We start from the raw sequence: 23,809 nt of genomic DNA on the forward strand, positions 1-23,809 counted from the left end.
TTAATAATAAAAACCAGAAAAAGGAGGTTTATTCAATATAGCTACGTGGGGAAGAAGGACATTGACACACCCTCCTCAGATCCATCTTTGGATTGCTGACAGGAGGATAAGGTTTAAATACAAAGCAAGAGACACACTCAAATAAGCAGTCTGGCCCAGGCGTGGTCCATCATTGTCTCAGCTCCATGTCTGTCCTCTTTCTTGTGAAGACAAGCTTCCTCTCGTTGTCCCTAGGCTTCAGTATTTTCTTTTCCCAGGAGGAGACTGCTGGGGCCATTCCTCCAGTGGGAGGGACACACAGCAGGTGGGTCACACAGCCAGCAAGAGGAACCTCTTACCTCCTCCCTTCTTTAGCAGAAATCCCTTGGGTCAAAAATGTTTCTTAAATATTGTGTTGGGGGTGGGGTGGAGGGAGCGTTGGAATTCCCCACACAAGCTGTCCTGGCTTGGTGGAGAAGTTATAAACAAAAAGGTTTGTCTTCTCTAGCTATAAATATCTTGGGGTTCGGGGAAATCAGGAAAACAGTGCAAGGGAGAAATATTAATCAAGGTTTGCCAAGCTTTTGTTGATAAATATTTCTTTCCACATTTGTTCTCTGCATGTTGTCCTTCTTCCTCCTCCTCTCTCCTGGACCTACATGCACAGATAAAAGGAAATGGACATTTAAACAATCAATTGGAGACCAGAATACTTGCTGCTTCAGACTCCGGGTAAAGTAGGCTGGAGAGATGGCTCCACCATCAAGAGCAGAGGACCATGGCTGTATTCCTAGCACCAGCCTGGTGGCTCACCACTGTCTTTAGCTCCAGTTTCAGAGGATCCAACGCCCTCTTCTGACCTCTGAGGAAGCAATGGAGCAATCACCGGCTGCACATAGACGTAGGCAGAACACCATACATATTAAAGAAAGTAAATCTTAAAGGGATCTGGGTAAGGAAGTAATAGTCTCTCTCTTCTTCCTCCAGATAGTGACTCTGAGATGGCGTCGACTTATGGCAGCTAAGGTAAGAAAATCTCTCAATTTCCTGTTCTACTCAAAAGGCATTCAAGTCTAAATGTGACCAAAAATGTTATCGGTGCCTGTAACCACGGAAAGATTACTTTATCTTGTTCAGTCAATAATTTTTACAAGCCTGCATTTCCTCCGGGGAACAGAAGGTTCGGTTACTTTCTGTCTGCATTTACAGTCACCCAGAGGACAGTCCCTGTACTCACCTGAGTCCAGTCATGCAGGAGCAGGGGACCATTGGGACAGTCAGGACTTGCTGCCTCTGAGGCTGCTGTGGAGGGGGTGAGAACAATTTGAGACCACCAGTTGGTGTTCTGAAAGGTCACTGAAGATCCTTTAAAAACTGTCACGGCCTGTGTCGGCTGAGGAGCAGTGAGGAGGTGGAAATGTCACTGTGGGGCTTAGATGCTAAACGGTGAGAATGAGGGAATGTGAGGGAGATCGCTGTGGAAACCATGTGGGAGTGGCCAAGCCACAGGGAGTATCCCCAACCCTCAGGACAGCTGCTGCTCATCTGCTGCTGGCTTTGCACTGTTAGGCCTGGCGTTGCAGTGCCAGGCAGGAAGTTTTAGGGACAACCACCTGCGCTTCCAGGAGAGAAAAGCTGCTGCCATTTAAGTAGCTGCTGACTCTCATCTGGGCTATTCTCTTTCTGTGTCGTGCAAGATCCTTCAGAGAAACTTGTAAGAGAGCAGTTGGGCTCTCATGACATTAAAATTTGGTTATTTTCAGACTGGATTATTCACCCAGAGGTGGTGGTCCTATTTGGCATTTTTGGAAGCATGTACCTCATGAGCTTTTCTGGGCATACTGAAGAATGTTTCCAATTGGACATGTTATGAGACATGAGATGTGGGAACACATCCTATGAAAGCCCCTTGCTTTCTTACCTAGGCCTTGCTTTGAGAAGCTTTTCCAGGGCCCTCATCAGTAGGAGAGCCCTTCACATAGGGTGACAGTGTTGTATAAATAAGAGAAAAGAAACCCCAGCAGAGTTTAGTGTTCATTGCTCACCTAGAAAAAGCTGACAGTGCCTGACGGACAGCAGTCCCTTTGTCAGAAAAGCAAGTCTTACGTGTGTGCCAAGCTGGGGTCCGTAGCAGGACTTCATGAACATTATTCTGTGCCATGATATAAATCCAGTGTCTTTGTTACTTTATTGCTGTCATGTGACCAAACACCATGCAGACAGACGGTTTACTTTGGGCTTACAGTTCTAGAAGGTTAGAGTCCATCATCATGATAGCAGGGAGCATGGCGGCAGGCAGGCACGTGGTGTTACGAGTAGCAGCTGAGTGCTCATAATAGATCCATAAACAGGAAGTAGAGAGAGCACTCTGGGAATGGTGGGAAGCTTTTGAAACTGTTGAGAACGAGCAAAAGAGACTTATTTTAAGTACTACATTTCATTTTCAGACTCCATTTAATCATAGGAAGAAACTAAGGATCCCAGGCTCTAAGGGAGCTGGGAACTTCCCAATAGCCAAAGAGCTTCTATCGTAAGGAAACAGTTGTCCAAGTCTAGATATCTCAAGGACAACCTTTCCATCTTGTTGGCAGGGTCAAACCAGTTCATGTTCCCAGGCCCAGGGAGACCTACCTCTATCCTGATTGATGGAAACTCCCTTGCTTAATCCTTCAGGTCAAAATATAACCTGACAATGCTATAGCCCACCCTGCTGCTCCTAGCTCTATGGTTTTATCCTTTAAATATGCAATACAGATTCCCCTTGGGGACTCGGTTCAGATCCCAAGCTGACAGCCTCCCTAGCAAGCAGATAATAAAGCTTGCATTTTTGAGCTTCCATCTCTGAAGTGAGTTTTCTGAACTTCCTCCCTGAACTCAAGAAATCCCTAAACCTCCTCCAGTGACACACCTCTTCCAACAAGGCCATGCCTCTGATCCTTCCCAAACAGCCACCAGCTAGGAGCCAAATATTCAAGTGAAGAGACTTATTCAAAACACCACAATGATGGTTATCCCCCCCTCCCCATACACACACACATCGGAGTTTTCATTCTGCTCTCCTCTAATTATCCTAGTGTGCTCTTTATGGTTTTCTATTTCAAAGAACTATGAGAATGAATAACTGGGCATTTTGTCCCCTTCTGATATTCAGTGCTATGACACAATTTCCCCCTCCCCCACTCCAACTGCTTCAAGCTCCATTATGATTGTAGCTCGGCTGCTCTCATGGGAAGCCATGGGAAGCTATCTCTTGATTATCTGAAGAAAGCAGCATGGCTGCTGCTCAGAGTCACTCTCTCTAATAGCAGAGGCATGCTGTAAAGTACAGATCTCCACCAGTGTGGGCTGCTCCTTGACAGCATCTCTGGTCAATGACTGCATCAGAGGAGAAGGAAGGTGAAGCCCAGGGTTTCCGAAGCCATTTGGCCCATTTCCCAAAGGTTTTACTAGCAGGTGTTTGAAGACAGGAAGTTGCTAGGGTGTGGTTGAGACCTGGGCTTGTCTCTCTCATCAAAGAAGCTGGGAAGAAATTTGTAGGTCTTTGTAGGTCATTCATATAGTTGAAAGAACCCTGGCATTCATGCAGGGTTCGTAGGCCAAGCACGTGTCTCTGTAAGGCAGGAAGCAGAACCTGGTTGGCTCCTTACAGGTGTTTTTATCTAAGTTCTTTGACTTTCAGGGCCTGGGACAAAAGTACATAGTTTTGGTTTGGCGTTCTGTGGCCCTCTGGCTGATTTTTTTCCCCCTTCTTCCCTTTTTATGGGTAACTGAAAGTTTAGTTTTTCTTTTTTATTACTGGGTTTAATTTAATTTATTTTTAAAGGTACCCAGAGCTTTAGAGTTATTGGTAAACTTTAAAAAATAACACAGGGCATGTACACATGTACAATTTAAGAACCAGCCATGGCTGGAGCTCATGAAGCCCTTTGGAGAAGGGATTCTAACTAACAAGGACAGTTTCTGGTCTCTGTCCTGCATGCTTTGTTAATAATAATGTTCCTAATCAGGTGGAATCTCTTCCTCTCTGGCTTAATCTCTCCCTATTCTGTTTCTCAATAGCCAATTCTATTGCAGTTACCTTTAATAAAAGCTGTGGTTAGCTTATGATAACAAACAGCTGACATGTCAGAGATAAGAATGGTTGGTCTCTTAGAATTTTCCAGATGTTCTTATATTCTTTTATAACAAATTCAGTGAAAATGAATTACAGAGAAACCTCGTTAAATGACACTTGTTTATTCAAAAAGAATTCTATAATTTAAAGAACACGCTCTTCTCCTCGTTAACAAGGCTCCCTCTTATTTATTTTTGTAATAAGAATATTGGATAGCTGGCCTGGCTATTCAGAACAATTTATTTTTTTCTGTCATTTAAATTCCAGATTGGGGTGGTTTAATTCTTTTAAGCAGTAAAGAGACGATGTCTGAAAGAAACATGGGAATTTACTGCTACAGTGGACAGGAGTGGCTGGGGGCTAAAATTTTGTATTCAGAAAGCATGGCTCTTTATTCACGAGAGTGTCAAGGACCAGACGGGGTAGGGAGGGAGTGCCATGAGGCGCACGTGCCGAGGCTCTTGGTGTTCACGTGCGAGCTGACATTTGTCACTTCTGGCTGGGGATTCATCTCAGGAGGAACTATGTCAGTGATTCACTTCCTTAGTTGGTCATATCTTGATATCAATTAATGATCGAAATATACATTAAGCTGCTGGTATCTCTTGGAGCTTTTTTAGGCTGTGGCCTGGAAATTAAGTTATTTTCAGGCCTTTAAGAAAGTTGTATGTTTGTTTGTGTGTTGGGGCGGGGGAGAGGTTAGTATTAATCATCTATTTGACAGAATCTATAATCAGCTAAGAACTTGGCTCTGAGCACACTCGTGGGGAATTATCTAGATAAGGTTGGCCCTTGGCCATGCCTGTAGGGAATTGTCTTGATACATTGACTGATGTGGGGAGAGCAACTTGACTGGGCAGGACCATTTCTAGGGCAGGAGATTCTGCACGGTGTAGAATGAGTAAACTGAGCCAAGCAGTGTGCGTTGGCCGCTCTCTGCTCCTTGACTGAGTAACAATGAAACCGGCTCCCTCAAGCTCCTGCTGTTAGGACTCCTCTCCGTTTGGGCCAGAATAAACCTGTTCTCTCTTGTTGCTTTTGTCACAGAAACAGTAGTGACAAAGACAGTTATATCAGATGCGTCAATTATCTGAAAGTATGCATTCCCAAAGAATTCAAAAAGAACTCCATAGTGCTACTAAAGTATGTATTGTATCAACTTACATTCTGCGTAATGATGAAACGCACACAGACATGGAGTACTTTCTGTGTGCACTGCTGAATATTTACTGTCGATCAGCCTGCACAAGGTCCCTGGTGAGTTAGTGCCCGTGCCTGTCAGCACGCCGACAGAATGGCTCTTCCTGGCATTGGCTATTTGGAAAGGTTATGGAATCTTTAAAAGTAGGCCCTGCTGGAAGAAGCAGATTACTGCCAGTGGGTTTTGAGACTTACAGCCCCACCCACCTGTCCTGTTTCTGCTTCCTAAGCTGTGGAAACATAACAAGCACCATTTCAGGCTTGCACGTCCCAGCCTCTGTTCCTTTCCACCGTGAGTCTGCACTAACATCCTTCTTCCTCTCTTGCTGGTACTGGCTGCAGTGATGAGGGCGGTAACACAGCCTCCCTTGACTGTTGTGGAGCCTCTATCAGTACTCTCTCTCTAGGTCTGGGTCCGCTATCAAATGTCGACTTACATCTCCACCCCTGTGTGAGTTGACTACAATCAAACCCTTTTCTCAACCAAAAGCTACTCCTGCCTGCCTAGACGTTGTCCTCATTACCATTAGCTGTGACCTTGACACACCTTAGAATCAAGGAAAAAAAGTCTGTTGAGTGTCTCTGTCAGGTTGGTCTGGGACTGTGTTGATGAGGGTTTGTCTTGATTGGCTTAATTGCTAAAGAAGGGCCCAGCCTACTGTAGGTGGTTTCATTTTCTGGGAAAGGTAGTCCTGGGCTCTACAAGAAAGCTGGCCAAGAGGCCTGGAGAAATGCTTTTGCAGTTAACAAAAGTGGTTAATAGTACCTCCTGCTTCAGCAGAGGACCAGGGTTCAATTCTCAGCCCCCAGATTGGATGACTGTAACTCCAGCTCTGGGGAGGCTAATACCTTCTGTTGGACTCTGTGGACACCTGTGTGCACATGTGTGCTAACCTATATGCAGACACACGTACATGTAATTAAAAATAAAATCGAAAGAAAGCAAGCTAGCTAAGCGCAAGCCTGTGCATGCGCAGTGAGCTAAAAAGCAACGTTTCTCCATGGCTCCTGGCTTGAGTTCCAGCCCTGACTTCTCTCAATGATGAATTAAGTGAATTTGGTTTGAGATTAGACAGAATTTCCAACAATTTCTTAAATGGTCCTAAAAACACTCTTGTCATTTTGCGTTATTTATTTATGTGAAACAGTGTTGCAAGTGTTGATGATTACAAAATCTAATTACTGATCAGCTCTGAAAAAACATTGAAGATGCTCTGTGTCCTGCGGTCTCAAAATTCAGTCAGACCTTATTCTTTATGAAAAGCAAGCACATCTGTCTCACTGCTGTGCAGACTTGCTTTGTCTCCAATAAATGGTAAAGTTGTATGTGGACCAAAGAATAATTTTAAGATAAATTTTCTTTGTGGTTATGTAATATCTTTATGATAAATGTTTAATTTGTATTCCTATTTTACATATCTGCACATCCCTACTCACATACAGACTTCTCAGGGAAAAAGGGGTTTCAAGGTGGAAATGTTTTAGAAGCCCTAGTCTAAAAATTTTGACTATAATCAGATTGGCAAGGCACATCATGGAAAGAGGTTTGACCTTTAACTTGTGGTCTGTGTGACTGTGGGCAAGTCCCCTGTCATGTAAGACTCAGTTACCTGGATTTCATGGTGGGTGTGGGATATAACTCTTCCCCTTTGACCCACTCAGGCAGCTTCTTCCCTTCTTCAGGGTGCAGTTCTTTGAGCTGTATTGAAAACAACTCACGGTTACAGAATGGTTGTGAGAACTAACTGCATCGATTAGGACTGGACTGGATTATGATACAATGAAAACAGATCCCAAATCTTTCCATTTTGAAGCTAGAAAATTTTGTTTTTTGCTTATACAGTATGTCCCTTCTGTCTGTTTGGAACACCTATGAACAGTGTTAGTCCCCAAAGGCTTTGTCTGCCAGACTTTTATCATCTGACAAAGCAGCTCCCTGGGGTAGGAAGGTAGAGGTGGTGATAATCTCACCGGGCAATAATAAACCTACTATCGAAATTTTTGAGCCAAATTTGAAGCAAGCTTTATTAAATACTATCCAGGTCCATGGATACTGGCCAGGTCCGTAGCCAGGACCTGGGTATGGTGCTGAATTACAAAGACAGGGACTTAGAAAGGCCAAACCCATAAGACTACATACTCCCACCTTCGTCCAATCAGGGGCAAGCATACACCCTGACCTACTTCCTGCCTACGCACCTCTGGTCTGTGTGAGATCCAGCACACATCCTATGCAATTGGGGCAACCATGCTTATTTACAGAAGTGAAAACACTGGGCTTGTTATCTTACATGAACAGCCGCCAGCATTCCAGGAAGTTGTCCTCAGGCAAGCAGGGTTTACAAGGTTAGAGGCATTATTATTATTATTATTATTATTATTATTATTATTATTATTTTTTGCATTAGAGATCTCTAAAGCCTAGTAATTTAAACTTAAAACATCACTTTAGCCATCGCAGTGGACCAAAGAGAGGCATCCTACAGTGTCCTCAGAGTATCAGGGTGGCACCAGTGAGATCACACCCCACCTCATGTCGCCGTCTGTTTCCATAGGCTGCCTGGTTCAGTCTCCTCAGCCCCCTACGTTGCTGCCTGCATTTAGGGTGGGTGTTCCCGCCTCAGCTGACAAGGAAGATGCTCCTAAACCAATCTGCTCTAGACAGTTCCTCAACTGAGACCCCTTCCTCAGTCGTCTTGTGACACACTGACATTTATAACTAACCAATCATATGCCTGGTGACTTTCCTCTTGGTACAGGGAACAGCGTAGGTCTCCAGCCCTGGGACTTGTAGTTTGCTCAGGAAAATTATAGGTAGAATGCACAGAGTAGCTCAAAAGAACATGATGGGGTCTCTGAAAGGACGTGGCCACTGCTGCTTCATTTCCCTAGAAATGGACACTGTGAACTTAGGAACACTGGACGATCCTGCTGTCATTTATTTATTATGCTTTTTTTTTTTTGAGACAATTTCTCACTATATAATACAGAATGGCCTCTCTCAATCCTCCTGCCTCAGCCTTCTGAATGTTAGGATTACAGGCATGTACCTCGCTGAGCTAGGAACTGCCCTTTAAATGTTTCAACTGTTCTTTTGTAGGGATACAGTGAAAGGCTGGGATTTCTTTTTCATCGATCTTAACCATCTGTGTGTGTTTGGGGGAGACTTGAGTGGAACATTTTGGAACTCAGCCCCGCCCAGCCTCAGGAAAAGGCCAGATTCAACCTACCTGGCTTGCCACCAGTGTTTCATGGGGCTTTTGATACGGACTAGTATCACCTAGAATCCGTGAGAATCACTGAGAATCACCTAGTGTCCATCCTGTTCCCAGCATCTTACCTGCTTTTTCTTTTTACGTTAGAACCTTACATCATTTTAATAGTGAAATTAGCAGACATAGGTAGACTGAAAGGAGGGGGGGAAAAGGCACACCATAAAAGGAAGAATTACCCAGAAGAAAAGCGCTGTATTTCCCTTTTGGGTTAATAGCTTTTAAGAATGCCAGACAGTCTTTCATGGCTGAGCGGATGTCCCTCACAGCATAGATCAATTAGCACACTGTGTTATACTTTCTGTCACTACTTTGTAAATTTACAGATAGTAAATTTACATCATAAGCTTGGCCTGATGTTTTCAAAGAAATTCCTCCTTATTAAACAAATTTTAAACAATACATAACAACTGTCTTTCTCTGACTTAGAATTACAAACCCCAGATGCAAGCCGGCTTTTTAAGAGTCAGGAAAACAAATCTTTAAGTAAACACCATGAAGTGGGCCACAAGTAAAGAAAGCCTTTCCTTGAGGCAGGAAGCGAGAGAGACATTGCTGGAAGCCAAGACACCGGAGAGAGGACTGGGCCAAGGGGACCCTGACAGGATGCCAGGATTGGAAGAGACAGTTCTGTGGCCCCCAAGCATTCCACAGTCCAGGGTCCACATTCCAGGGAGCCGCCACCTTTGTGCATTTGTCACTTAGTTTTTTGTTGTTGTTGTTCTTGCAATACTAAGTACCGATCCTAGAGCCCCACAAATGCTTGAGTTACATTATACCCAAGTATGGAACTAGCCAGGTTTGGGCTGGTAGCAGCCACCTCCTGGGCCATTCCATCTGCTCTGACTCCAGACTTTCCCCTCTGGGTCAGCTGTGGATGACAACAGCAAGGGTAGAGAGCTTCTAGCAAATGCTATCTGCATGTCTGTTTTATAAAAGTGAGTTTTGTTTTGTGGTTGTTGTTTGTTTTTTTCCCCCTCGGTACTTCCCAAAGTCAAAATTAAGATCTGGATAAAATCAGACTGTCTACCTCTTCACTGTGTTGATTCCAAAACCCTCAACACAAAGGACAGTGGAGGCTGGTAGCTCTGAGCATGTGCCTTCCTGAACACATTCCCTTCTACGGCACAGCGGCACCAGCTTGAGTTTGCAATTGAACGTTTTTGTTTTACATCGTCTGCTGCTTAAAATACCAATCTCTGCAGGTCTGGCTCTCTGCAGGAGAGCCCACGTATGGGAAATACAGATGGTTAGACCAGCTCCCAGAGGAAAGACTGACATTTGGCCCTAACCTCTTTGGAGGCTGGAATCTCTAGCTCAGGACACAGATTGATAAAAATCAAGTGAATGATTTCCTGCACCTCCACTCACCCAGAGTCCGGGAAGAGGGGCTTGCTGTTGGCTAACTGCCTCCTAGCAGCTGGTGTCCACAGGTGAGGTTAACTGTCCCTGGGAAGGGTGAAAGGGGCCAGGCCATGTGGGGTACCTCTCTGTAGATCAGAGTTCATTCTTATAGTATCTTTCTTTACACATGTCAGCGCATGGGCTGGGCATGTTCATGTAGATCTGGGTTTGCACACAGCTCCATCCCTGGCTTCCACAGACTTTTTTCTGGCTTGACCAGAGGGATCTGCTTTGTGCCGAGCACCTCATCTTGAAGTAACTCGTTACTGCATGAGGATGCAAACAGCTTTTGTGGATTAAAGTGCATTGCTTGTTTATGAGCGTGGATTGGAGGAACCCTGTTGAAAGAGCATTTGAGCTTTTATATTAATGATACAAGCTTAATTTCTTTCGACTCTTCCTTGGTTTTATTTTCCAGCGGCTCCAGCTTGTATCTCTAAATCCCCCCACCCCCAGGGTCTTTTCCTCCGTGTGAGAGGAACAATGTATAAGTACCTTCTGCTTCTAAGCCCTGTCTAGAGGAAAAACAATCTTCAGAAATTAAAATCGAAGTCCATTTTATGAGGCAATGAATGTAACAGCACTGACAGTCACACTGGGGGTTTGAATTCAGCGCAGCAGGAAAAGGAGGCTGCCACCTAGGGAAACAGTGTCCTCTGACATCTGAGAAGGGATCGCAGGAATAGGTATTATTCACTTTTATAGCACAGCGCTGCTGATTCCTTTTTTAATTTAGAGGTTGTTTATTAGGCTATTGCCTTTACATCCCTTACTTCCTACATAACCAAACCCCAAACAAAACTAGGAGAAAACGGAGCAAGATAAGTGCGTGAAACTGAAATTATTATTTTTTTGAGCTATGGGGACAAGAGAGAAGAGAGTGAACACGGTGATTGCTGGTGTTCATTTTAGAAGATGCTACATTTTAAAACTGAGAGGAGGATTTCTCCTGGAAGGCGCTTTCCTCCTCTGTAAGAAAAGGAGGCTGGAGAGGGCTTTGCAGGCTACTGCGGCCTGAGTAGAATTGCTAAGGGCTCCTCTCTGTGCACCACAAGCTTGACACCAGGCCTCATTTGACTGAGCCAAAAAAGGGTCCTTTTGTTGCTGTTCCCCCCCCCTTTCTTTCTTTTCCTCCCTAGTGTCATCTCTCATGGTTGCCTGGGCAACCAGTGTGTATCCTTTCAGCATAGGTTACTGGGCCCCAGGAAGGAAGTGCTCCAGCACTGGCCTGCTATTTTTATAGAATCGTTACATAATACAGTCTATTAGAGCTTCCTCTTGGCGTTTTATTGCACAAAGGGGAAATTAAGTTTGATGACTCCTAAATGTTGGATGGAGGATGTCAGGTGACTCTGGGATTGTTTGGCTTAGGCCATATAGTAACAATATTCCCATAAGCAATTCTAGGAGCACTGATACTCAATCGAGCCGTTGGCAGTGTTCCCACTAGCGGAAGCAGGGCTCTCTCTCTCTCTCTCTCTCTGGCAGTGTGGCCACAGACAGCCAAGCCTTCTTCTCAGTGGAGGCAGAGGGAGTTTTTAAAAAGATGTAGCTCATACGGTTTTCTGAGGCTGGGTGGTTACTGGCAAAAAGGAAGGGGTTCAAAGACAGGGTGAGGCTGCCCCTCTGACCACTACCAAGGTATGGTCTGGGGGTGCTGTGGCCAGTTTTGCCTCTGGGCAGCTCTGATATGGTCCTGGGGGAGGCAGGACTTGGGAGGGAGGACAGATTAAGTAAGTAGCCCCTAGCTGAGTCACAAGGACTTTGCCACAAGACCTGAGGTTTGACTCAATAGGAAATGTGAGCTCTCAGCTCCTTTCTCACCACTGGATTGCCTACAGTTGGCTACCAAGGTGAGATAATGAAGGTGCATGTGTATGGCAGATCCAAACTTCCATCCCAGAGTAGACACAAGCCCCTTTGTCCACAGGGAGACGCCAGGCTCCAAGGTCTTTTCCATAGCCTCCCAGCATGCACTGGGGCTGCCAGGACTTGCATACTCATCTTTTCTGCTCTCTGCTGCTTGGTAGAGGTCATTTGTTTCTGGATGATTGCTTGACTCTCAATCGACATGGTTTAAAACGCCCACTTTTTCTTGTGTTCCTCCTCAGCAATGCTCACACCAAGTTTTTGAAGTGTTTGTTTATTTGTTTTTCTTTCATATCAACCATTCCTCAGCAGACAGACGGGAACAGGTGTGGCTTGAGCCTGACATTAGCTGCCTAGAGTCAGAGGGTGCTTTAGGGGAAGGTCTTAATCTCCCATGCTAGCGGCAGCTTCTAAGTGGTATGTCCTGGTTTAGCCACGACTTCTGTCTGATCTTGCTACAAATCAGAGGTTTCCAGGGCATCCGGCTGAGATCTGGCAGTTTGCAGGGATGGCTGACAGAACACCAAATACTTACCAGTATCCACCTCAACCAGCCATTTCTAAAACCTCTCTCATTCATATTAACTTAGGGTCACTGAAGGGGGCTTCTGGTGAGAGCTTCTGAAGAATATTAATGACGGTAGACGAGAGCTAGGGAAAGAGGTGCATAGGAGAAGCCCAGAGAGTCCCAGGCCCAGTGGCGTCTGTCTTTGCAGCAGCTGAGGACTGCAGCACCTACCTGGCCTGAGGGATTCATCAGCCCGGAAGCTCTCTGAATCCCTTCCTGTGAGGACTTCCTGGAAGCTGGATTACGTAGGCACACAGGATTTAATCACTGGACTTGGCCATCAAGCCAGCCTTGACATCTTTTTAGTACTGGGTAAGCCTGATGTTTCCCATCCTCTAAGCAGGTGGAAGGCTTTCTGGGGCTAAAAGGAGCTTGCTAGGAGGAACTGAAGATACCCTGATCGCAGCAATGGCATTACACATTTCTGGTATCCCACGTGAAATACTATCTTTTGCTTCCCGCTTCAATGACTCTACTGACTCCCTCATTTCCATAAGTGACTGAATTCAGAACACTGTGTTTGGACGGTCACCTGAACTTTCCATCTCGTAGCTGAAGGACATGGGCCCGGAGCGGGTGGATGGTTGTTCGAAGTCTTTCTGGATTAGGAGCAGAGGAAAGTGCTTGGTATGGTAGTCCCACTCTCTTCTCTTTGCCCCACCCCGGCTTAATGGGCTGGCTCTCACCTTGTTACGGGGTGTCTACCAGAGAAGACTGCTTGGATGTGGCTCAAGCCAATAGAAAATCTTTATTAGCCAGCTACTGGTTACACTGGGTGTTTGGGACCTGAGCCTTTCTCTGGGTGAGTTTTTAAGCACAAAACCCATGTCCTGGGTTGACATACTTCAGTTAATAAGAATAGTTAGCTGGGCAGTGGTGGTGCATGCCTTTGATTCCAGCACTCAGGAGGCAGAGGGAGGTGGATCTTTGTGAGTTCGAGGCTAGCCTGGTCTACAGAGTGAGTTCCAGGAGATCCAGAGCCCCACAGAAAAACCTTGTCTTAAAAAAAAATATAGTTAGTCAGAAGCCAAAAAGCAAGGTTAGTACATTTAGAGACTTTCCCAGAACTATAGACTTTGATGGATTAGGTCTTTGTTTTTCATGTTGTCTACTGCTGAGTTTTACAGCCTCAATGGCACATCCATCATGGAGTCAGCTGTGCTAAGGTCTGGGGTCCTGCTACACTCCTGCCTTACCAATCTTTTTCTCACAACCTGCTATAATGCAGCCTTCTCCTCCATCTCTACCCACCACAGTAACTGAGTCCCTTACTTATCCTGAATGTAGACTGTCTTGGTTTCCCAGCTGATTGTTTTCCTCAGTCTCTACTGTTTGAATCAATACTGTATTTTGCCTTTGGAGTAAATTTGTAGTGCTTTCATGACATCTTTGATTGCTGTATTATTTTAAAGCTTGAATCTCATATTCCACAGTCTGATCCCGTTCGTTTTAATTTATTTTTGGCTGTGCCTGTTCATATGTGAGCAAGTGTACTTAGAGAGGCCAGAGAACAACTAAAACCATTCAGACTTTCTGAGCCTGCCCCAGCTCTGAGTAATGACATGGAGACTTACATTTATCTATAAATGCTTTAGGCCTTAGCTTCCTTTGAAACAACTAGCTCTTATAGCCTGTGTTAACCCATTCATATTAATCTGTGTTTTCCCGTATGGTCCTTTACCTCTCCCCAGTTTAATATGTCCTGTTTCCTCCCTGTCTGGTAGGGGAATCTTCACACCTTTGTCTTTCCCCAGAGTTCCTATCTTTGTCTGAAGTCCTACCTTTGCCATTGGCCGTTCAGTTCTTTAACTCATCAGAAGGTGATGGAGAACAATGTTTATAAAACATTAAGACAGATGATGCTTAAAAATACCAAAGTCGGTCTATGCTCAGCTCTCTGCTAGTATGGAGCTCAGCATTTGAAAAATGTCTGTCAGTGCACAAGAATATTATCCCAACAGACAACCTCAACGGCCATTCTTCAGGGGCTATCTACCCTATTTCTGAGACAGGTCTCTCTCTCTCCTCCTGTCTTGGAACTCATCAAGCAGGCTAGAAGGCTGGCCAGCAAGCCCCAGGGGTCCACTTGTCTCCACTTTTTCTGTGCTGCGATTTCAAGAGCAAGCTACCATGGCCAGAGTTTTTGTTTACACATTTGCTCATTGTGTGTGCATGTGTATGTATATGAGTGCCAGTGCATATGTGTGGGTGTGTCCATGCTTCCATACCAAGGCAGAGGTCAGAGAACAATCTTCAGGAATTCAATTTTCTCTTTCCACCATTTGGGTTTTAGGGTTGAACCCATTTATCGCTCAGCCCCACCCCCCACTTTTTTTTTTTTTCTTTTCGAGACTAGTGTTTACAGAATGAGAATGGTAGAGAGGGGCTGTTATACCAGGAGTTAACACTTTGGCAGCTGAACTGAGGATCACACTTCATTGTCCATTCATTGTCCATTGTGGTGGCTTTAACCAAACACAATTGCATGGCCATTTTGCAAACCACTTTTATCTGTAAAGCAAAGTTACCTATTTGTTGTTGTTATTTTTCAAAGAAATCATGAAAATAAAGGCACAGTGTGTCCACAGCCTTACCCTGACCAAAAGATCCTTTAAAAAAAAAATTACACCATAGAGTCAGAAGGTGGGTTTTTTGTTTTTGATGTTTGTGGATCTGACATAAGAAAAACTGAGTTTAACGGTCGCTCCTGGTGTCACTCAGTCTCCCTCGGGTTGCTTGCTACTCCACCTGGAGCAGCCGAGATGGCTGGTCTCTCAGATATAGGCTTCACTAGGTTGATTTTCAGAAAATAGCAATGAAGGAGGACAGTCATTCAGTCATCCAGGGGAACTTCAATGGGTTCCAGGGTGCTTTTAGGTATCTGACGGGGGAACACAGGTGGAATGCGGGCAGGAGTGGGAGGAGCTTCCAGGAAAGAAAGAGCAGGGACTCACTCCTTAGTTTTAAAATGTGGATTCTGGGGTACAGAGCACTCCTCTTCATATGGGCAGGTCAAGAACTTTACTTACTAGGTCCAGTCCTCTTTTATTTAATTTTTGCCTGAAATAGTCCCAACCCTCATTGTTGGGACCGTTAATGAATGATGAGGTGCACAACAGATTTTAATGAAAGAAGTTTATTAGATGGAGATGAGGAGAGAGAGAGAAGGGAGAGCAGGATATGATGGGGGGAAAAGGAGAGAGGACGCCCCGACAGAGAAAGGGGAGAGGGTGAGAAGGCAAGAGAGGCCAAGAGAGGGCAAGAGGGGAACAACATGGTGATCCTTTAAGGAGCAAGGTAACCATGCCTTCCAGGTGTGGCCACCTGGCCTGCGGCACATGATGACGTCATAGGTTGCTAGGCAACCCAGAAGCCGGTGCCTAAATACTTCCACTCATTCCACAGGATTTCCAGAAAGACCCAAGTGATGTGGCGCTGATGGAATAGTGTGGACGTTCCGTGAAGATTTGCAGTCTGAGCGTCACATCAAGTGCTTACGTCACGCTCCAGGCTCCAGAGGCAGCCAATGGAGGAGACGCCTCTTGCTGTCTTGGAATTCATTAAGTACAGGAGGGAGGTGCCATATAAACATTACATAGCTATTAAGAATGCAATTACACAAAGAACCAGTTTACCACCAGCTCGAAAGGCTGTGAAACAGAAAAGAGCTCACGAGAGCAGCCGCCAGTGGGGTGTAGTGGCGAGAGGAGAAATCGGTACGGATAAGGAGGTAGGGAAGACGTCCCTTCGCCTCCGAGGCTCACAATTTGAGGGTGCAGCCAGTAACGATGGGGAAACCAGGTGGCTTGTTTTCTGACAGGAGCTGGTAGCAGGTTGTCCCTGGGGTAGACAGATAGCAAAGTGGCTGGGTGGAGATTGGAGGGGGTGATGACCCTGCCTCATCTAGAGGCCTATTCCCTCCTCCCAAAATAGTGTCACCTGCCGCAGAACAAGGGTGCAAGCACAGGATCCTGTGGGGGTCATCTCACATTTTAACAGTGTGTATGCAGTTAAAGTCCTGTTTGTGTCTTTATGTATGTGTCTACGTGCATGTGTGTGGGTGCATTAGAGCCCCTGGAGCTGAGTTATGGGTAGTTGTGACCTGCGTGACATGCATGATGGGAACCGAACTTGGGTCCCCTGGAAGAACAGGAAATGCTCTTAGTAAAAGGTGAAAGATTTATATGATCTGAAGAGAAACCAGGGAATCAGAAAAGGCTCTTAATTGCTAAGCCCCTCTCCACTCCATGCATGCTGTTCTTTTTTCTCTTAACAGAAGTCCTCTGGGAAGGTATCCTATGTTTCTGCCGGCTTTTCTGCTATTCTTTCAACGATGCCACATTTGCAGGCTGACTTCCTGTGTGTGGAAGGGGCTATCAGGGTCTGCAGTAGCTGCTTCTCGCTCACTGCTGTTGGCAAGAGCTTCACTCTCCTCTCTCTCTTCTTATTTTTAGAGCACTCCTCTTTCCCTCTTTCCTTTTTCAGAGTGGAGGGCAAAGCGAGAGCCTGTCATCATCAGAGTGAGGCAAACCACAGGCTTCCCTAGAGTCAGTGCCTGGCTGCTGACCTGGTGGTCAGGCATCATCGTTATGACAGAGGATGGCTTTTCTGTGAAAATGAGACTTCCTTTCACAATGGCAGGATCTAGAAGTACTTTCCCCTTTGTCAGCCTGAGAAAAGATACCTCTAGTCCTTCTTCTGTCCTACCAATAACCCTCTTTGTACTGAATCTTGAGCAAAGTACTGAGCAGCTTCTGAGGGTTCAAATTCACTGCATTTGTTTTTTCTTTCTTTGTTGTTTTCTGTGACCCACCAACTACTTCTCTGCGGCTTTGGTAAGACTAGGAGTTCTTCTGTCAATAAACAGAACAATGTGTCATTTTAAAAGACTCTGGAACCCTGAAGGAGGCCTTTCCCAGGCTGGACCACACTCAGTTATTTGGTAGGTCTAAAACAAGAAGCAAGAGGGATAATGTGACTTACCTACCTTGGTACCCATTAAGTGAAAAACCTCCCTCCCCAAATATGGTAGAGTTACAATGCTTGCTTTTAGGGGGAGAAGAAAGAACTGTGTGTTGGGGGACAATTCTTCAGGTGAGGGGAAGACTTTTTCCCTCGGAACCAATAAAACAGAACTCACACATCCACCCTTTAGAATAAATACAATAAATATAATAGAATATATAAATATTCTATTATTATTAAATATAATAGAATAAGTAAAATACAAGGCTTTTGTCAAAGACCTAGGGTCCTGAAACTAAGTGGCACCTGAATGCCCTGGGGGCTTGAATTTGTCCTTTGCAGCCTCTAGGCTTCGGGGTGGCTGCTTCCTAAAGAGTGAGCTTTCCTCACAGCGGCCTCAATTCTGTGAGGCTTCTCAGTGTCAGGAGAGCCTTTGCAGGAGAGCTGGGAGGTAGCACAGAGTCGATGATCTGTGTGTTAGGGCTGAAGAGCATTTTTCTTTTTCTGACAAAAATATGAGGGGGATTTTACATTGTAGTGACAGGTGTCATTCCTCTGGCTTCTGCTGGCTGGCAAAATGTAGTTTAACAGATATATGGTATCAGGTTTTAAAATACAGCTGTCACTTGGATTCATTGTGTTTTAAAAATGGATGCTACTTGGGCTTGTGGTGTTCACCTTTAATCCCGGCACCCGAGAGGCAGAGGCAGATGGATCTCTGTGAGTTCGAGGCTAGGTTTTGGTGAGAGTGACATTGTACACGTGTGTGTGTGTGTGTGTGTGTGTGTGTGTGTGTGTTCACATCTAGGCAGTCGAACATGCATGTAGAGACTAGACATCAGCCTTGGATGTCATTTCTTAGGGGCCATCCACCTTGTCCTTTGAGGCAGGAACCTGGGACCAGGAATCTCTGCTGTGGCTGCTGGCATTGCCACCTCCCCGGTGGGGCATTATGAGTATATTCCAGGCTCTTCACTCGGGTGCTTGGGATCAAACTCCAGTTGTCATGCTTGCATGACTAAGTGCTTTCCTGAGTGAGCCATCTCGCCAGCCGTAATGTCATGCACAGTCTCTCTGCCTGCTTCTTTGTTGATTGCTTAAGACAAATTATTCTGCAGATTATTTTTTTTTTGGGGGGGAGGGGTACTTTATTATTCACTAAAATGTGTGACTGACAAACATTTCCAAGACCAGCAATTAACTTTCCAAGGCCTCATGCTACATACGAAACCCTTCCAGTTTTCCAGAGTGTGATTACTGGTGCTTTTGTATTTTAGCCAATCAAGACCGTACAGAGATGTTAGCCATCTTGAATTCCAGCCAAATCCACAGCTTCTAAGGGGTTCATGCTTAATTCTGGGTCTGTGAAAACTTCTGATTAAGTCTTACTTTTCTCTATGTTATTCTCTTTAACTATAACACTGTTTTAATGATGACTTTTAAAAAATTCCCTAAAAAAAAAAATCATCCAGTCTTCAGGAGGTACTTAATATTTAGTTTCATTATTTAAAAAAAAAAAAACCTTTTATTATACTGTGAAGAAAAATCTTATGGTAAAGCTGGTTCTTAGACTTTAGTTTGCCAAAATAGCCCAAGAAATATTGTGGGAGATTTGCACGGCGGCAGTGTCTTTGAAGTTTGGTTGCCTGCCTTTAATTTTGCAGTGAGCCCTAATCTCATTAGATTTCATACAGTCAGTGTTTGTACTGGCACAAAAGCTGTCCAAACAAAGCCAAAATGTTGACACCACCATCCTCTGATGGCGTTTAGAATGAATACATTAAGCACTCTTGCGATAGTATTGCATTAAGCTAAGGAATAAATTCTGAACTTTGAACTCAGCAGGATTAAAAAAGAAAAAAAAAAGCTTTGCTTGATAGCTGAGCAATTGTGTTGTGGAGTTGTAGGGGAATTCACTGTGCTGTTGCAAAAATCCAAACAGGCAAACATTCTCTGCATGCAGTGGGTGCTGTGTGACTGAAGAATTCAAGCACTGATTAGACCGCAAATCCAGTTGTGAGAGGCTTCAATGGATGATAAAGTGGGCCGGTGAGTTTGCCTTCAAAGTCTCAGAATGAACTTTGATTGAATTCATTCCTAGCAGGCCGAGAGCACACCTCCTAGTTAGTGTGTGATGCTGTGTCTGTCTATCTTCAAACTACGGTGCTGGTTTACATACTTAGAAATTTTCTTCACAAACCTGGCAGCTATCTTCCTACTGATGGGATGAAAGCTCAGGAGTGACAAGATCAAATGGCTTTTTTGTTGCTTCCCATGAAAGGGAGGCAGCTACAATTCTAGAACTGAGAATTAACTAAATCTAAATGGTTAGGGGTATTTATTGGCTACATAGATACTATACAAAACAAAAAGATTTACCCCATAAAATGAGCATCAACCTACATTACTTGTACTGTGACTGTCAGGAAGCTTGTACCTATATAGCACTCCGAGGGGGAAAATGTTGATCATAAAACCATGTGCTAAGGGCCTGGAGAGATAGCTCAGTGGTTAAGAACATCATCTGCTCTTTCCAGAGGTCCTGAGTTCAATTCCCAGCAACCACATGGTGTCTCAAAACCATCTATAATGAGATCTGGTGCCCTCTTCTGGCGTGCAGGCATAGATGCAGGCAGAACACTGTCTACATAATAAATAAATTTTTAAAACAACAACAACAACAACAAAACAAATTAAAAAAAAAACCCATGTGCTAAAATCTGTGCATGTGACCAGTGAGAGCCTTGAAAGCCTCAGGTATCACTTCCACTTTCTTGATGCTGGTTGCCTGCACTTTGCTTTCAGCCTGTACTGAGGGCTTCCTAAGACATCTATTTAGAATCTGTCATACCAGCGATAGTCAAAATGGCATTAAGGGCATGATCTCTGCAGTTCCACACCCCCCTTCTTTAAATGACTGCCACAAAATATAGTTTTTTAGGTCTTCATGTCGAGTGTGGTAGTATTTGTTCTGAAAGGCTGATTTGCTTTTTATATGCTTTGTGATCCTGTGACTAACTAGCAGCCCTTTCATTTTCCTTTTTTTTTTTTAGGCTTTAGATGGCTATTTCTTGATGCTAGTCATCCAAGAGGCTACAGGGATGTGGTCTGTGCATTATTATTTACCCTTGGCTTTGTTATTTGTTTATTGTTACTTTTTCTTTGTTCAAATGCTCCCCCAAATCAGTATCTTTTTAATTGCACAATGTTTTAAAGTGGCTTTTAACCCTTTGTGGGGTGGGATAGAGATACGTATGTCCATAAATTCATACAAACACACCCCAATCCATGCTTGCTCAGGAAACAGATGGGTGTTTGCTGGGCTGGAGATACCTAGGTCTGTACATTTCTACAAACACATCCCAATTCATGCTTATGCATGGCATGAATGAGTTACGTTTCCTGAAACCGCAGCAAATGAGAAGCAAATTAGGAGTACGGTGTTAGCTAAAGAAGGGCCAGTGAGAATGTCAGCTGACACCACAGATGGGTGGCTCCGCCGAGAACTTTGTGAACTATGGTTGAGACAAGTAAGTGTGTGATGACAGCAAGGGCAGCTGCCCAAAGCCACGTCAAGCAGGGCCAAGGAGCCTTTCTCATCCCTCTAATCAAAGGTTTGGCAACAGACTGCAAGTTCCGAGCATCCCGGATACTTCCGCAGTAAGACTGGACCACAGCATCCTACAGGCTTTCTCCCACAAGGTGTGCTCTGCTCATTATCAGTTAAAACTATGTAACTTCCCTCCCTCCAATTCCACTCCAGGTACCACCACACCAGGTTGGCAATAGAAACCATCACTTCTCAGCAGGGCTGGCTTGACATGGTGACAAAAGCAATGGGCAGACACTGGTATCACTGGGCTGGAGATTGCCGCTTTGCTTCTAAAGAGCTGCTGTGGTCTCACCCTGAGCTCAGCTGGTGTCAACGCCTAAAGCAGGTCCTCAAGGGCAAGAATCCCTCCACGGACAGAAAAATAGTCGTCATAGATTGAGTGGAAATTTGGCTCTGAATAAGTGATAATGTAGTTCATGTGGTGAGAAGCTGATGTCCCCTTTCTTTTCGTTGGTCCTGGCCTGTGTAAGGAGAGTGCTTCTCAGGGAGAGGTGATTTATTTGAGCCGTGCTTCTGAGTGACCTACACAAGGGAACCCTCGCCTGAGCTAGCATGGCACACAGCCTAAAGGCAAAGGGCCGGCCTGGGCTTAAGTCTCTACCGGCAGCCAGCTCTCTCCTCTTAGACAAGTTAGCTGGTATCTTTGGGTACTAGTTTTGTTGTCTTGGAGATAACACCGAGGGGTGTGTGAGAGTTCAGTGTGTTACCAGTGAATGTGTAAGACAGTGGCGACTATATTAAACACCATGCAAACAGCAAATATTACATCATCAGTAAATACACTGACGTCAGAGGAAGGAAGAAGTCGTTTCGATTTTCTAAGGTAAGACGCATGTCTGCTTCCCCCACTTTTTGAAAAGAGTAGCCCTGGCTGTCCTGGGACTCCCTGTGTAGTCCAGGCTGGCCTTGAACTCATAGAAATCTCCCTGCATCTTCCTTCTGAGTGCTAGATTAGAGGTGTGTGCCACCATGCCCCATTCCTTTTCCTTGGTATTGTCTTAAACTTATCATTACATTAAATTTAATTTACAAATGTATTATTTTAAAAGATCCCCTTTCTTGTAGTTTCACATACCCTAAACTACGTGGGGAAGGGTTTGGGAGAAACATGTTTGTGTCCTGACAGATAAAGTTTTTGAGTTCTCTTGAGAATGATTAAATGGGAGATGGAAATATGGCTCAGTGGGTAGAATGCTTGCCCAGCACATACAAAGCCCTGAGTCCAGACCCCAGGACTGCATAACTAGGTATAGCGGTGCAGGTCCGTAATCCCAGCACCAGGGAGGTGGAGGCAGGAGGATCAGAACTTCAAGATCATCTTTGGTTGCAGAATAATTTGGAAGTTGCCTAGGCTCTATGAGACTCTGTCTTGAAAACAAAACAAAACAAAGCAAAACAGTTTTATGCACGAAACTCTAGGGCTCACATTTTAAAAAGGTTTATTTTAAACATAGCTTCAACTTAATTTAAAAAGTTTCATAACACCAACATTTCAGAGCCTTTATTAAACAAAACGCTCTCACGGAGCACCGTGTGGTGGGCTTGCACCAAACACAATCATCGTCACAGGGTAATTGTGTGGCGTTTTTCTCGCCTTTTTTGGTATGGATCCATGCATTTATTTTAACAGTGCTTATTACACATTTTTCTGCAATATGTAATGAGTGCCTATTTAGGATGCTCAAACTGTTGCCATGAATGTTTCCTGGCAAACCACCATCCCCTCTTCACTGAGATATAAATAAAATCCTTAGCAAACTTGGACGTCTTCTTAGTGTCCCTGCCACCGTTCCCATGGCTAGCCAGTGTCTTTTGCCATGTGGAGTGGGCATATGCATCTTCTCACTCAGAATGGACTTTGGAAGGTGTTATTGTGTATGTCTTTCCAGTACGCACTCAGACTAGAGACGATAACGGCCAGCTCTCACGGGACTGAAGAGCTATAACTTACTTTGCCAACCTTGCCTTCATGTGTCCTTGCTTTCTCTGGCAGAAACATGCCAAAAACAGACATTTCCTGTCTAAACACTCGGATGTGCAGCTATAAGAATAAAGCGATCTTACCGCGTAGCTGTCATAAACGTCATCAAGGTCACCTGCAATCATACCTAACTGAGGTCATGGGCCAGGTTCCCCCGAAAGACTCATCTGACCCAAGTTCGTGTGTCGCCACGTCTGCCTGTCTCTTTAACCTTCTTGACGTAAATGTCACCTAATATGGTAACTGCTGGCTACAAGTTAATTTTAAAACTGAAATTTAACAGGATGAAGAAAATCAGATGTCTGCGTGTCCCCTTTGTGGAGCTCAGTGTGACTGCTGTGTTGCCAGAGCAGGCATGGGGTGTTGCCCAGACAGATTTTGTCAGCCCGACACAAGCTAGGGTCATCTTGGAAGAGGAAGCCTCAGTTGAGAAAATGCCCCTGTAGATTGGTTTGTGGAGCATTTTCTTGATTGGTGACTGAGATGGAAGGGCCCCAGCCACTGCCTGCAAAGCCACCTGTGGTTAGATGGTCCTGGGTTGTATAAGAAAGTATGCTGAGCGAGCCTTGGTGAGCAAGCCAGTAAGCAGCATTCCTCCTCGGCTGTAGGTTCCTGTCTGTAGGTTCCTGTCTTGAGTTCCTGCCGTGACATCCAACAATGAGGGACTGTGATGTGGAACTGTGAGCCAAATAAACCCTTCTGGTCATGGTGTTTATTAATGAAATAGGAAACAAACCTGATAAGCTTTGCAGGAAATTCACTGCTTTGGGATGGGTGCTAGCTCCTTCCTCACCATATGGTGTGTTCCCTGAAGGGCTCATATGTTGAAGGCTAGTGGGTTAGG

The 23,809-nt window shown here is 44.8% G+C and overlaps 2 long non-coding RNA genes across 4 annotated transcripts in view; one reads left to right on the forward strand and one right to left on the reverse strand.

The window, feature by feature from the left end:
• Positions 1–1,446, reverse strand: LOC132652464 (uncharacterized). The gene is made up of 2 exons (XR_009590086.1): positions 1,217–1,446; positions 1–634 (listed from the first exon to the last, which is right to left on the reverse strand). It is a non-coding gene; the product is annotated as an uncharacterized LOC132652464 (long non-coding RNA).
• LOC132652466 (uncharacterized) overlaps positions 630–23,809 on the forward strand; it is a 27,898-nt gene continuing 4,718 nt past the window's right edge. The window contains exons 1-5 of one of the 3 annotated variants that reach the window (XR_009590089.1): positions 630–880; positions 967–1,005; positions 15,812–16,136; positions 19,314–19,420; positions 20,425–23,625. This is a non-coding gene — a long non-coding RNA (uncharacterized LOC132652466). Of the gene's footprint in view, positions 881–966; positions 1,006–15,811; positions 16,137–19,313; positions 19,421–20,424; positions 23,626–23,809 lie in introns of those variants that run through there. The other 2 variants (XR_009590088.1, XR_009590090.1) reach the window with 2 other exon arrangements.

Source organism: Meriones unguiculatus, chromosome 2, assembly GCF_030254825.1.
Source record: "Meriones unguiculatus strain TT.TT164.6M chromosome 2, Bangor_MerUng_6.1, whole genome shotgun sequence".
In the NCBI taxonomy this organism is placed as follows: Eukaryota; Metazoa; Chordata; class Mammalia; order Rodentia; family Muridae; genus Meriones; species Meriones unguiculatus.